Genomic DNA, 15,506 nt, shown 5'->3' with positions numbered 1-15,506 from the left:
GTAAGAGAAGGAGCGCCCTTTCCTACGGGCTAGACAGAATCTGGGCACATTAAACAAAGCTTGTTTCAAAGATCTCAAAGCTTGGGTGGGCTGATAGGGCACCACCAATCCGTGAATATATCGAGGTCCCAATCCAGCTTTGGACTTGAACATATAACATAAGGCTTTAAATGGAATGCGTATAGAGATTGTGAGCCAGAACAGCTCATGAAGAAGATGAGAGACTGATGCAAATTTTGGAAGCCAGTACAGGAGTCTAGCAGCCACATTCTGTACTACATTCTGTACTACCTGTAACCAACGAATTGTTGCCTTGTTGGAGCCCAGGTATAACACATTACCATAGTCTAGTCTGGACACAGTTGAGGCCTGGATCACAGTCCGTTGAGCTGGGTTGGAGATCGTCCAAATTATCTTTCTTAACTATTTAAGCACAGCAAAACAAGTGGCAGTCACCTTGGTCACCTGAGGTTTCATAGAAAGCGTGTCATCCAACAAAAATCCCACCTTTTTTACCTTTGAAGATTGAGTCGGCAGAGCCCCAAGAGGTCCCGGACAATGTTGTGGGCCCGACAGAGAGGAGTGCTTTGCCGAGAATCATGACCTCCGTTTTATCCCCATTGCGCTTGAGCGAGTTATTGTTCATCCATGAGGAGCTGTGACTCAAGCCCTTGTTCGGATCAGAGGGTACATGATTCTGTGCAGATGACAATGTAAAGATGATCTGATTGTCATCTGCATAAGAAAATAGGGTTAAGCCACAACTCTCCACTACATCCGCCAAAGGGCGGATGTAGATGTTGAACAGCAGAGGACTCAAAAGTAAGTACAATCATTTAATAATGATACAACCCATGCCAGTGCTGACCCTTCCATACCCAGGGACAACAATCTGTCCACCAGGATGGAGTGGTACATGGGGTGAAAAGCTGCGCTAAGATCTACTAGAATAAGCGCGGCTGCTCCACCCTCATCAAAGCGTTGCCTCAAGTGCTTAGTCACGCTCAGTAGGGTGGACTCGGTGCTGTGTTCTGTCCTAAAGCCCGATTGATGTAAGCTGAGCACTAACATGTTTTTCCAAATTTTGGAGAAGATAGGTAGCAAGGATATAGGGCAAAAATTCAACTGATTGGGCGGATCTAAGTAAGCTTTTTTCAAAAGTGGGAGAACCATCGCATGTTTCCACCTCAGAAGATCTATTATCGTTAATAACAAACTGGAATCCAGTAACTCAAGCTTGCTGGTCAGTAAAGGTTCCAGTGAGTATCCTGATGTCATACAGTGTAATATGGTCTTGAAGATCACAATATCTAAAAGATACCATGTCCCTATAGTAGAAGTGGTTGCGGGATTAGCCGGAATATCATTATTATCAGCTAGTATGGGATTACAAATGTCAGCATCTGCAGCTTCTGCCATATGTCCTCCAATTGTGCAATCCCTCACCAGTTGCTCGTGGATATGATTCACTTTGTGGGTGAAGAAGTGATTTAGATCCTCACATTGGGTCTGAGAGAGGGGAAGTTGTGGGGGGTAAGTCTCTAGAAACAGAAAGTTCCTGCACCACTTTAAAAAGTGTCTTAGGACAGTTTTGTCCTAACCTATTATAGGTAGTGTCAAATGGCGCAGGGGCATGGAGGCAGGTGCAGAGCCTACACCCAAAGCCATTTTAGAATAGCCAAATGCAGAAAGGTCCACTACTATCACAGCGGTGGCGGGAGCAAGGGTATTTGGGTTTCCAGCCTGTTGCCAACTATCACAGAGCACTGCCAAATGCCATGTTCAGTGAGGTTAGAAATACAGAAGACTCAGAAGATTCTGCACAGGGCATAGCCTGCAGCAGGCCTTTTGGTCAAATCCTGCATCACACAGCTAGAGGCCATGCGCATGCATGTTGGTTGGATGGCATAGGTGCAGGACACTTCCAGAGACCAGGTGTAGCTAGAGTTGCATGTGCAGGAGGCTGGGCGTAGGGCCTGGCCACAGATCTTGCAGCCAACACCCACTACGCAATGGTTTGGATGCCAGAAAGAAGGAGTACACCATCCCAAAAAAAAACTCCCTGAAAAGCATTGTTAATGGAAAGCTCTTTTTGATTTCTACTCTTAGTCATTAATGTAAAACCTTCAAATTGACAATTTGTGATATTTAAGCAATTCTTTTCTTTTTTAAAAAAAATATACAGAGGTATAACAGCTTTGCGATTCAGGAGCTATGCATGGTGATTTTACTCAATGCAGAGAAATTGTATACATAGGGTTATGGGAGAACAATTTATCCCATCCCCGTTGGATGGATTGTACAATTCTATTGTGTAGGTCCCGCACCTCTGTGATTTGGGGACATTGTTTCACACCTCTGTGATGTGGGCGCCTACACAATATGAAGATTTATGGATATTTTGGAAATCACAGCCTAGTTTTTAGAAAAATGTAGATTTATTTTAAAGAGTGCTGCTTTCTAAAGAGTGTTGTTATTTAATGATGTGGCTCTGTTGGGATTTTGGCTTGAGGGTTTTAAGCATAAACTACATTGGCCATATGTGAGAATATTGCGAACAAAACGACCAATGTTTTGTAGACTTAATATCAACTACTAAAATATAGTGAAGGGAGTATAGTTTCTATAATATGGATTTAACTTTCCTAACTCCACACATACGTATCTCAAAGATATGTGGATTTTCAAGGAACATCTATGTGGAGTTAAGGCGAATAAACCTATACTTACCTCTATGTACTTACCTTCAAGATAGTTTGGTAGCGCAGTATTTAAAGCTCATATTTAGGTGGTATAAGCTTTAGGACTTCATAATTAGTAACTGCGCTATTTCATTTGTTAAGAAGTAATATTAGCTGCTCAGAGAAAGTGAGTACCTGCTTACTTTCAGTTTCTGTTTCACCTAGTCTTCAGAAACATTTAAGCAGACAACCATTGGCCATGTTTCTGTAGACTGTTGATAAATATTTTTCAGTGAGTTAGTATTTTTGTGCCCCATTAGCAGTGTGAAGTATGCATTTAAAAATAAATTCATATGTACAGACTGATATTATATGATTGGTTTTAAAACAAAATTCCAATGATGTGTAGAAGTGAGTTTTTCTACTGTATGTTAACTAGGCCACATTTCTGTGAAAACGCCATCTTGTCCAAGAGGAAGTCATCTCGGTCACTCATTCAGTGTATCCGACCCTACGCACACCTTCTTCCCACAAGCTCTGCAGAGCACCGTCATGCTGTGATGAATTTTGTTATTTTCTTCTGTTATTGTTGTTCTCTGCTCACAAAGAACCTTCCCCAGTTCAGCTAAAACATTTTGCAAAGTCTTACGCTTGTTCACTGAGACCTACTCATTCATATAACGCATTATGGTTCGTTCAAGATGGCATTAGGGTAGAAGGTGAACAATTATTCATGCAGTGGGTCAGTGCTTAGGCTTTAAGGCAATATGACATGTATTTTCATGTGTTCTGATTTGATGAAGAAATTATACATGTGCTTGCATAATAATAAATCAGCAGAAATTTTGATTTAATATGCAAGAATAATGTATAAAAAACCTGGAGTGTGGCGTGAGCCAGAAGATATTCCAGGTGACTTTGATGCTGCTGGGGATGCTGTCCATTTTGCTATTGATTTTGTTGCTTATTTGATACTTAGAATAATTTCAGATTTCTACATACTCTGTAAAACTCTGCATTAACAGCCTTCAGGGCATTGACTCGGTAAAGCTATACTTTTTGATTTTTTTTTTTTTAAATAAAACTTTACATTTTCATTTATCTAGAGCTCAGTTATTGATGGGCCTAAATGAATTTGATATTTAAATTATTTGATGAAATTGTATTATTCTTGATTTTAGATGAATGAACGAAATATCATTTATATAGCGCAGCTGCTGTGACAGAAGCGTCTTGGCGCTTGAGCTTGCAAAGTGGAAGGAATTTACAGCTCTATGAAAAAATACGCTTTTAGATAGGTTTTTGAAGTCTTTTTCCTGGACCACCTCTATTTAGGGAGCAAATTCCAGTGTTTTGCTGTCAAATAAACAAATGACCATTTTGTGAAACTGAGATATAACACCATCTCCTATCCAGTAAATATGGGAAATCTGATTGAGGTAAATATCGAGCTGTCTTGTTTTTTGGAGAATCCTTTTCCTCCCACACTGAGTGAGACTGAACAGAAATGACCCATCGAAATAAAAAAAAATCACGGATTGTAAATGAGTGAAGTGAACAAAAAGGTTAAAGATGGGATTTTCTTTTTCAAATTCATTCAAAGCGCTTTGCATCGCCAGCATGTGCTGTGCTGCTTTAATCGAGTCTGAAAATGTAGGCACTCTTCAGCAGTTGCAGATAGAGTGCTCCAGAAATGCTGACAAACCTCACAGAAAGAATGTTTGCTCAGGCCCCAAAGAGTTAATTTCTTTTAAACCAATATCTATTCTGCCAGAGTTGGCCTTTAGGTAGCTGCGTCTCTTTGTTCAGTGACTATGCGTGTGTTAACCGACCCAACTCAATCACCAGACGAAGAGCCATCGACTCCCTCCAGGATGCCAACACAAGCATTCATCCTGCTGGACCACACACCCAGCAACAAAGGGGCCCTTTATACTAGAATGTACATTGTTCTATCTCTGGATTCTGATTGGTTGATACTCTGAAACTGCTTTACTCAGAGTCGAATAGTACAACCATTTCTGTAATGCTGAGCTCATTTCAGAACCTCTAAGGGGGGAACTGTGCCCCCTAACATCTGTTTTAAGCACACCTGGATGTAGGTGTGTTCTGTGGAACAGGTTAAGTGATCAGTGGAGGCTCTTTCAAAAGTCCACCCTCAGGTGTCAAAATGAGTGTCCAGCGAGGAATTTAGGGAAGCTCTGTGACTGTTTATCTCATATTTCAATAATCATTAAAAGTCCACTCTCTCGCCTACCCCAACCCAATCACCAACTTACTTTCCCTACTCCGAAACGCAGCAAAACTCACCCCTACACAGCCTCATACCCGTCCCTGCACACGATCTGATCTCCACCCACAGAAACACGGGCATCAACTCATTCTGCAAAGAGAACATAAGCTACGACTGAGCAAACACAAACCTTACCAGTCCCTTTTACTTAGACCGGCACCATAAATTATACATTTTAAGCAATGTCCATCACCACCACCGAATTTTCTGCAATCCTCCTGCAGACAGAACTGCCGCAGTCACATTATTCAATTCATGGTCTCCCAGCCACACATTCGCACCTCCAACCTATACCCGAAGAGCTGAATGGCCTACTTTGCAGCTAATGGTCCACAAACGCTTGTAGAAGATACATTTCAACCTAATTCATCAATCGCAGGCTAGATTTACATTCGTCCAGCCAAAGGGCAGATTTATTCAAAAAGTTGTCAGATGCAGTAACCAAGGTTGCTACGCCGAGTTGTGCAAAAGGAAAAACACAGCACCATGCCTAAGCGACACCCATATGGCACAGCGGCTGCCTGGCGCTGGAACAGTCTGCCTAGCACCACGCAGACAGCTTTACAACATAACACACTGCGTATACATAATGTTCGCCTTAGATTTTGAAACCTTTCCAGTACATACAAAAATTATGCTAAGACATACTTTAAAACTTTTCAAACATTCTCTGTTTGCTGTACAGTGCAGCACACATGCAAAGTTTGAAAAGTTGTAGAAATAAAAACATTTCTCTCCAAGATAACAGCGGCTTCAATGAGGTGTTATTTTTAAGCGAAAAGCCCCGTCTACTTGGCATTACTCTTAAAAAAACTTACCCGTGCTGGAAAGTGAATAGCAAAGCAACACTTTGCACTGGTGTGCGTCACTTTGAGACTTCGCAGTGCTGGAAAGTGAATAGCAAACCAACACTTTGCACTGGTGTGCGTCACTTTGAGACTTCGCAGTGCTGGAAAGTGAATAGCAAAGCAACACTTTGCACTGGTGTGCGTCACTTTGAGACTTCGCAGTGCCGGAAAGTGAATAGCAAAGCAACACTTTGCACTGGTGCGCGTCACTTTGAGACTTCGCAGTGCTGGAAAGTGAATAGCAAAGCAACACTTTGCACTGGTGCACGTCACTTTGAGACTTCGCAGTGCTGGAAAGTGAATAGCAAAGCAACACTTTGCACTGGTGCGCGTCACTTTGAGACTTCGCAGTGCCGGAAAGTGAATAGCAAAGCAACACTTTGCACTGGTGCGCGTCACTTTGAGACTTCGCAGTGCTGGAAAGTGAATAGCAAAGCAACACTTTGCACTGGTGCGCGTCACTTTGAGACTTCGCAGTGCTGGAAAGTGAATAGCAAAGCAACACTTTGCACTGGTGCGCGTCACTTTGAGACTTCGCAGTGCCGGAAAGTGAATAGCAAAGCAACACTTTGCACTGGTGTGCGTCACTTTGAGACTTCGCAGTGCTGGAAAGTGAATAGCAAAGCAACACTTTGCACTGGTGTGCGTCACTTTGAGATTTCGCAGTGCTGGAAAGTGAATAGCAAACCAACACTTTGCACTGGTGTGCGTCACTTTGAGACTTCACAGTGCTGGAAAGTGAATAGCAAACCAACACTTTGCACTGGTGTGCGTCACTTTGAGACTTCGCAGTGCCGGAAAGTGACTAGCAAAGCAACACTTTGCACTGGTGCGCGTCACTTTGAGACTTCGCAGTGCCGGAAAGTGAATAGCAAAGCAACACTTTGCACTGGTGCGCGTCACTTTGAGACTTCGCAGTGCTGGAAAGTGAATAGCAAAGCAACACTTTGCACTGGTGCGCGTCACTTTGAGACTTCGCAGTGCCGGAAAGTGAATAGCAAAGCAACACTTTGCACTGGTGCGCGTCACTTTGAGACTTCGCAGTGCTGGAAAGTGAATAGCAAAGCAACACTTTGCACTGGTGCGCGTCACTTTGAGACTTCGCAGTGCTGGAAAGTGAATAGCAAAGCAACACTTTGCACTGGTGCGCGTCACTTTGAGACTTCGCAGTGCTGGAAAGTGAATAGCAAAGCAACACTTTGCACTGGTGCGCGTCACTTTGAGACTTCGCAGTGCCGGAAAGTGAATAGCAAAGCAACACTTTGCACTGGTGCGCGTCACTTTGAGACTTCGCAGTGCCGGAAAGTGAATAGCAAAGCAACACTTTGCACTGGTGCGCGTCACTTTGAGACTTTGCAGTGCTGGAAAGTGAATACCGAAGCAACACTTTGCACCGGTGCGCGTCACTTTGAGACTTCGCAGTGCTGGAAAGTGAATACCGAAGCAACACTTTGCACCGGTGTGCGTCACTTTGAGACTTCGCAGTGCTTGAAAGTGAACAGCAAAGCAACACTTTGCACTGGTGTGCGTCACTTTGAGACTTCGCAGTGCTGGAAAGTGAATACCGAAGCAACACTTTGCACTGGTGTGCGTCACTTTGAGACTTCGCAGTGGCGGAAAGTGAATAGCAAAGCAACACTTTGCACTGGTGTGCGTCACTTTGAGACTTCGCAGTGCTGGAAAGTGAATAGCAAAGCAACACTTTGCACTGGTGCGCGTCACTTTGAGACTTCGCAGTGCTGGAAAGTGAATAGCAAAGCAACACTTTGCACTGGTGTGCATCACTTTTCGTGACTTCGCACCAACACACCTGCTGTTAAGCCGGCCTCCAAAAGATGGTCCATACAGCTCGTTTGATACTTTGCTTCTACTGTGTTACTCCATTAACGCCACACCCCGCGGGGGGGGGGGGGGGCATACACAATACATGAAAACACAGCCACAGAGGCTACATATGTGTCACTTAAAAGGAAATCCAAAGAATATAACTCCATATATCTTCTTTATACTATATCACATCTACTGCTCCATGGCTCACAACACCCTATTACAGCACTACATGAGCTCCTTGACTGCTACGGTAATCCCCAAACATCATTCCCCCAGAAGATGATCAGTGGGAACAGAAACAACCCCGGCAGACCGCCCCGGTCTCAGGGATTAGGAAACCTTACCTATGTTACAGGTGGGGCCACACACGCATCAATGTCCTGTAATACCATAGTGTCCTGCGGGCACAATACACAGACAGATCTGTGCTGCACGCTGCCTTTTAAGAGTCTGCACTGCAGGCACATGTGCTCACTCTTTACACCATACACATGACCTCATAGTCTCTGCACCTAACCTCTTTGAGGGACCTGATGTAGCATCTCTATGTAAAGCACAACCCCTTCACTATTCACCCCCCAAGGAGCCAATACCTTCGCTTCCTAACCTGGCTCTCTGGCCCCTTGGTGATGGTTTCATTAATCTGCCCCCCCTCTAGCCCTACCTTAACTTACCATCACACAAACTCCTTTGACTTTACCCTTGAGTCACACCTACCTTGCTATGCACATATAACCCACTGCTGATACTGAAACATGTCAACTACACCAGCTTAGAAAATCCAAAACCTTGCTACTGACCTCTGAGCCTCCGGTGCAGCAGCTAGAGATGATATCACTAAGGCGCTATACATGTGTACTACTTACTCAAAACACTACTACTCGCCGAACTTGAGCAGGAGATCCATTATTTGATCTGCACTAAAAGGAGCCATTATGCGTTCACTGATAGCTAACTCACCAACCAGTACACACCTCGTCATTGGCACCAGATGCCACAGTACTGACTCCTCCTCAGATGCACAACCATCTTCGAATGCCATGCATCTGTCACACAGCAGGGTGCCTCCAAAAACTGACTCACCTGATGAAGAGCTGCGCATTCCAGAAAAACAGGGGTACAAGTGAAATAAAAGCTATAGCATTTAGCCCTCAGCTCGTACAAGAAGACCTGGGCATGGACCTTCTAAACTAATGCCCTACTCTTCTGATACACCCTACCCATGAACCACAACCACCTACCACCCGAATAATCTTCCACTACATTGCAAAACTTAAGCAATGCTCTTTCCGTGTTCAAGGGTGACTCAGTCCTGGAAGTTCTTAGGTTTGCTTTAACGCATGGCGCTCGCTGTTCTTCGCCGTGTTCATCCCCTTGAAGGTTCACTGGTGACTCAATCCCCAGGCCTTCAAAGAACACGCTGATGGTGAACAGCAGTGGTGAGAGTACTCAATGCCAGTGTGCAAGCTTAGCTCTGGGACAATGGCACGGGTGTGGAACAGTGGCCATCACAAACAGTGCACACATCTCAAACTATGGGTGCAAACGCGCCTTCTAATGGCAAACACAGCAGCCTGAGGACAATGCATCTTCATACCCCAGAAAAGAAACTGTCTTCCTGCTCCCCTCACTACACTGAGGACAACCAGAAGAACCTAATGCAACTCACTTCAAAATGCTGTGCTGCCAATTGTGTTCTGATAGGAACGATAATTTAAAACTTTCTTTATTGAAAAAATAGTCAACGAGAGATTTAAAAAAGGCTGTGTGGTGATTGGCGTACATTGCATGTGTCCAACACTGAACAGATATGCCATAAGCATGGGAATCACTATTAACGTATACAGCACCACAAAGATATGCCCTGTAGTCAGGGCCACTGGAATTATGCAGCAAGAGAGGGCCAAATTATGCGGCAGGGTTGAGTCCATTATGCGACAAGAAAAGGCAAATTATGCGGCATAATGTGTCACATTTTGTAATAGTACTATTTCATTATTTTGTATTTATTTTCATTTGTAACACTATCTGGCCATTAGATTTACCTCATTAGTACAAGTTTAACACCCAAATATAGCAATAAGCAACAAAAAGCAACTAGTCGACCTTTGCAAAGGACCTTCCACTGAGAGGCATTGGGTGTCGCTGCATTTTTTAGTAACTTTTGAACCGTTTGAGGTACAATTTTTTTATTTAAAACATGCAGATTATGTGGCAAATGATGGATTATGTGGCAAATGCAGTACATTTATAATGATGCGAAAATCGCTGCGGCCGCACAATTGCATAACTCCAGGGACCTGCCTTTCGGTGGGTATCACTGCGCTCACAATCGCACTCAACATCCTCACACTACACTTAACAACCATCAACAGAGCATGGTAAATTGAACTCTTGACACCCAATGAGCACAGTCCAGATAGCCCGGTAGATGCATACCATGGCTCCCCAGTACTCAAGGCCAGACTGGGAAACAAAAGAAACCCTGGTAAATTCGGCAGACCAACATTAATGGCAGCCCTTATACTGCACATAACGAATGAGGGTGTGGGGGTGTTCCCCCACAAATTGATTTTGAAAAAATATGCAAATATGGTGGTTTTACAACATGTTTTCAATTATCGATCCTTGTCCAATGATTGAATGGACGGCTGGAGATTGGAGACAGGTCTGCATGGCACAATGAATGAATAGATGGATGGTGAGAGGAATTAATTCAAGAGTAGACGGAATTAATAAAGGTGTTTTAGCAATGTGGCGCAAACGGTCTCAATGCACTGACCAGGGGTGGAAGCCCTGGTTTTCAAGTTAGCTTCTGCATTAACACATCATCCTCCCCAAATACTGTCACCACGAAACCTTATGAAACACGCAGAGCACTTAGGTGTTGTCCTAAAATGGGAGGGAGAAAGAGATAATCAGGTAGAGGCCACACTGCACAACTTGAAACCGGGAGACATTGCATCAATCCCAGCTTCCACTTGCCCACATTGTGTGATCCTAGGCATTTACTTATTTCAGTGCCTCCGTTTCTTTCACCGTCACATCAGAGCACCATAAAGTTCAGGGTGTGTGCTTCACAAAAAGATAAGACTGTAAGACTACTCCACCTCTTGTAACACCCTAGACCACATTCAGGGGGCAAAAGACGCTGACTTCCCACTTCGTTCCCTAATAACATCCTCCTCAGAGGAGAGGGGGGTGGCATAAATGTTTTTAATTTCATGCTTAGATTCACTTCCAACAATTGTCACTCACTGTAATGGTATAGTTTAATATACCTAACTGAAGGGTGTTTCAATGGGCTGATTATAATGGCATGCACTGTTTTGAATGGTGAAGTGTTCTCATTATATATGTACTGGACTCAGAGCCAAGCATCGCAGCCCCCTCGCCTCCATCCCCCCTTGAAGGTCAGTGCTGCTCGTGGCGGCCCTGCAGGAGACAGGAAGCAAACACAGGCAAAAACAAATGGTTTTGATGCCACCAACATTACTATATGTTAGTGAGAGGTTTCCAAGGGTTCACAGCACCGATGCTATGTATACAATGAGGCAGCACTGGCACTTCTAAGCAGGAAAGGTGCTAGCACTTCTCATATGGGTTCCTACACTTCTAATGGAACTGCACTGTTAGCACCCACTACATCCAATGAACAGCACTGATGCCTCTCAGAACGAATCCAGTACTTTAATGAAGCAGCACCGGCACTTCCCATACGGGTTATACTTCTCATGAGACTGCACTGTTACTACCAGGACTTCCAATGGACAGCACTGACGCCTCTCAGAACTAATGCAGCACTTTAATGGAACAGTGCCAGCACCTCTCATACGCTTTCCTATACTTCTAATGGAAATGCATTGTTACTGCCCGGTACTTCTAATAAAAGGCACTGATGCCTCCCAGAACTAATACAGCACTTTAAAGGAGCAGCACCAGCACTTTTCATGCGGGTTCCTGTGCTTCTATTGCGATTGCATTGTTACTACCGAGTACTTCTAATAAACAGCACTGAAACCTCTCTGAACTAATGAAGTACTTCTATGGAGCAGCGCCTGTGCTACTCATATGGGTTCCTATACTTCTAATGAGACTGCACTGTTACTACCCAGTGCTTCTTATGAACAGCACCTGCTGCCTCTCAGACTGACTGCAGCACTTTTAATGGAGCAGTGCCCGTGCTTCTCATATGGGTTCCTACACTTCTAATGAGACTGCACTGTTACTACCAAGTACTGACGCCTCTCAGAACTAATGGAGCAGCGCCAGCCTATGCTTCCAATGAGATTGTATTGTTATACCCAGTACTTCTAATGCACAGCACTGACGCCTCTCTGAACTAATGCTGCACTTTAATGGAACAGTGTCAGCACTTTCCAGCAGCAAAGCTAGACTTTTAGTAGAGCAGCCCCAGTCAGAAAGGAAAGCTTCCTTTGGCTGGACCAGCAGGAGCACTTTGTGACAAATCTCCTTAACTTTATTGACACATTGCCGGCATGTCTCTGTAGAGAAGACTCAGGGCCTCATTTACAAGACCAATGAGCCGCTGCTGCGTCACTTATTTGGATGCACGGGTGGTGCAGCGTGCCTGGCCATATTTACAAGGCCATGTAAAGCCATCCTGCTTGACTTTTCATGGCCTTGTAAATATGGACCCCTTTCACACATTACTCTGTGTTGAAAGGGGCGTTCCGTGGGTGTTCCCACGCAACATCCATGGAACCTGACACTTTTGCAGATTTACAAAGTTTTGTAAAGCTTGGAATGCGTCAGAATCCTACGCCTCTGCAGGAGTGGCGCAACGAGGAAAAAATACTTTTAGTTGTCCTCATTTTTATCTCTTTCTATACTTGCTGCCTTTTGTAGCACGCATGGAAAGAGGAAAATAACATTGTTTTTGTGCAGGAAGGTGTCCCTTCCTGCACAAAAAAGATCATCCCCACAGTGCAGGCACCTTTGCAACATGCAAGGGTGCCTGCGCTGGCGCATGGCAGCCAACTGTGCAAGAGCGCAGGGCAAAGCACTGGGATGCGTTGAATTGTTATTAATATGATGCAACCCTGTGCTTTTAAAATGACGCAGCTCGCCGCACCAAAATGGCTTGTGGCGCAGTGCTGCGGTTTTTTTTGTAAATTAGGCCCTCCGTCTTACAGATAGAATGAAGCGTGGCTCAGGGGGGGAAATTTGTGAAAGAAAAGTGCACAGAAAGAGTGATGCTGAGGCATTTGCTAGCATGAAAAGAGAAGAAAAGTTGTAAACATGCCATGAACTAGAGAAGAGGCAGCAGTCTTGCAGAACAAATCAACTGTTTTCTTCCCCAGTGGGTATTAAACACAAAAGCAGCAGGCTGGGTCTGTACCCAACCCAGAACGTAAATAACTTGTAAATGACGCAAAATAACATGTTGAGCTACTGAAGATACCGGTTCGCCGTTGGGTGCCAGAAAGCTGATAGACAGAAAGCCTCAGATGGAGTTACTGTACACTGGAGCAGCGAGCTGTAGACTTCTTCAGCCTATGTGAGGACGGAAAACACCTTGTGTTTTCTTCGCCTTACACCTCACTTGCCAAATGCTGTTTGGTTTTGTGATACAAGCTGCTAAGTGCCTGCTGAGAACACTGGCAACGAGTCTAGTCAGTTTTTAATCCGATGGCGTTGTATTTCTTATAGAACATTTATCGATAAAACGGTATATATTCATTTTTATATAAACGAAGGATCCATTCTTTACTTGTCTTCCTTTTCTCTTTAAATTAGTTTAGTTTTCAAGTGATTGCTATGTTTTGTTGAATTAATTCCCCTGAAAAGTTACTTGATCTGTAATAAGATGAGAAATAGAGATAAATAAACGGCTCCAGAAATTAATTTATAGCACTGTATCCTCAAAGCGTTATAGCGCCTATGGGGTAGATACTGTAGCCACCACGCCCCCCCCCCCCCCTCCCTCCGCAGTCCGCTGACTTACCTTCTCCGTCTTCTCAGGGTTTAGAACCTTCCTGTCCCTTCAGAAGTGGCTCCTGTCTGCCTTCTCCACAGCACTGTGCCCCACAGCTCGCCAGTCAACAGCACGTGGTCCCACAGCACTCCTCTGAGAAGCAGCCATGAGGCTCCCACGAGCGCAGCTGGTGCTGTGCGAGCCTCCCAGACACTTCTGCCTTCTCCGCAGCTCACTTCTCACTTCTCGCTCACGTTTTTTTTTAGATGCAAATCGGGACCTCTCGGTGCAGCCTCGCTGCCTCCCCCTGACCGTGCAAGACCCTGACTTCCAAAACAGGGGCAGCCCACTGGGGCCAGGCCAGGGGCGTAACAAACGCCCCCGCAGCCCCCGCGGTGCGGGGGCCCCCAGTCTTCGGTTAGGTGAAGGGGGCCCCCTCAGCTCTTCGGTAAAGAGGTGTGAGTTGAAAGGCTTGCTCTAGAAAGCAGGTGTAGCCTGCAGCCTGCTCAGAGCTCCTCGCGCTGACCCAGGGCAGGACTGAAGAGAAACAAAGTAACAAGTTACATTGTTTCTCTTCAGTCAGAGCCTCAGAAACACCGGGGCTTTCAGGGAGAGAGGTTAGACTTGTAAAGAGCAGGACAGATAACATTCTGCAGCGTCGGTAAGTCTAGCAGTTTTAATTGTGAGTTTTCATTGTGAGCTCCTTCAAAAAACATGCTATGTTGTGGGTTGATAACAAATGCCTGATATGTTTTAAAATGCTGCATTTACATTTCTACAGATAGGTTATCTGGGACTTTAATTAGTCCCAGCTGTAAATATCCTCCTGTCGCTGACCCTTTTCTTTGTCTCACGCCACTAACAAGTGCAGGATATGTTACCTCCTGCCAGGCCCGGTTCTAGAGGGTGGGGTGGGCCGGGTGGGCCAGGCCCACCCAAACATGAGCCATGGCCCTCCCAGCGAATCTGCCACCGATGTACAACTACAATAAAAACTGTGCAGATAACTGGTGATTTACGATCCTGCTGCAGAGTAACCATTTGTCTGTTGGTAGTTTTTAAGTGCTGATAAAACTGAATTTTATGAGAATAGCTCAGTGGGTTACTACCTCTGTCACAGATATCCTTGTGTTACTTGCAGTTCAGAAGTTACTATCCTAACATAGGACAGTGACCTATGAACTGTCTTTAAAGAGCTGCATACAAACTTCGCTTTTTTGTATTGTGATATAGTTAGAACTTCTCCATTCCTTCATTATTCTAATGTTGCCAAAAAGAGTTTGTTTGGGCAGTTATACATTTTAATCAGTAAAGCTGACCCCCAACCACTGGAGTACTCTTTAAATCCTGAGTTTGTGCTTCTCCAGTCCAAACCCCCGTAAAATATATTGCCCACCAGTATGGATGACGTGATTTCTACACCTTGTAATCCTCATTGGCTTATGTGACATTCCCCATAGACTGATTTATTGTCTCTGTATAATGCGTGCTGTTATGTAAAGTACTGTGACACCCTACACTCATATGAGTAGCGCTGTACAACAAATGGAATGGATATGAGAGAGGGGCAACAGAGAGATGAGGGGCACTGGTGGACGGTGGCTGTGAGGGAATCCGAGGAGGAGGTCAAGGGGAGGGGGGAGCTACGCAGAGATGAGGGGCACTAGTGGAGGGTGGCAGTGAGAGAGTCAGAGAAGGAGGTCACGGGATGGGGGAACTACAGAGAGATGAGGGGCACTAGTGGAGGGTGGCAATGAGGGAATCCGAGGAGGAGGTCATGGGGTGGGGAGCTACGGAGAGATGAGGGGCGCTGGTGGAGGGTGGCAGTGAGGGAGTCAGAGGAGGAGGTCAACGGGGTTGGTGGAACTACAGAGAGATGAGGGGCACTAGTGGAGAGTGGCAGTGAGGGAAGCCGA

The 15,506-nt window shown here is 44.9% G+C and overlaps 1 protein-coding gene across 1 annotated transcript in view; it reads right to left on the bottom strand.

Moving 5' to 3' along the window:
• ADGRD2 (adhesion G protein-coupled receptor D2) overlaps positions 1–13,808 on the bottom strand; it is a 493,199-nt gene extending 479,391 nt beyond the window's left edge. Inside the window, exon 1 of the mRNA XM_085613752.1 lies at positions 13,621–13,808. The gene's annotated coding sequence lies outside the window, so the exon portion shown is untranslated. The remainder of the gene's footprint in view (positions 1–13,620) is intronic.
• Positions 13,809–15,506: the final 1,698 nt, after the last annotated feature.

Source organism: Triturus cristatus, chromosome 1_2 (genome assembly GCF_964204655.1).
Source record: "Triturus cristatus chromosome 1_2, aTriCri1.1, whole genome shotgun sequence".
In the NCBI taxonomy this organism is placed as follows: domain Eukaryota; kingdom Metazoa; phylum Chordata; class Amphibia; order Caudata; family Salamandridae; genus Triturus; species Triturus cristatus.
This window is presented reverse-complemented; position numbering and strand designations above follow the sequence as displayed.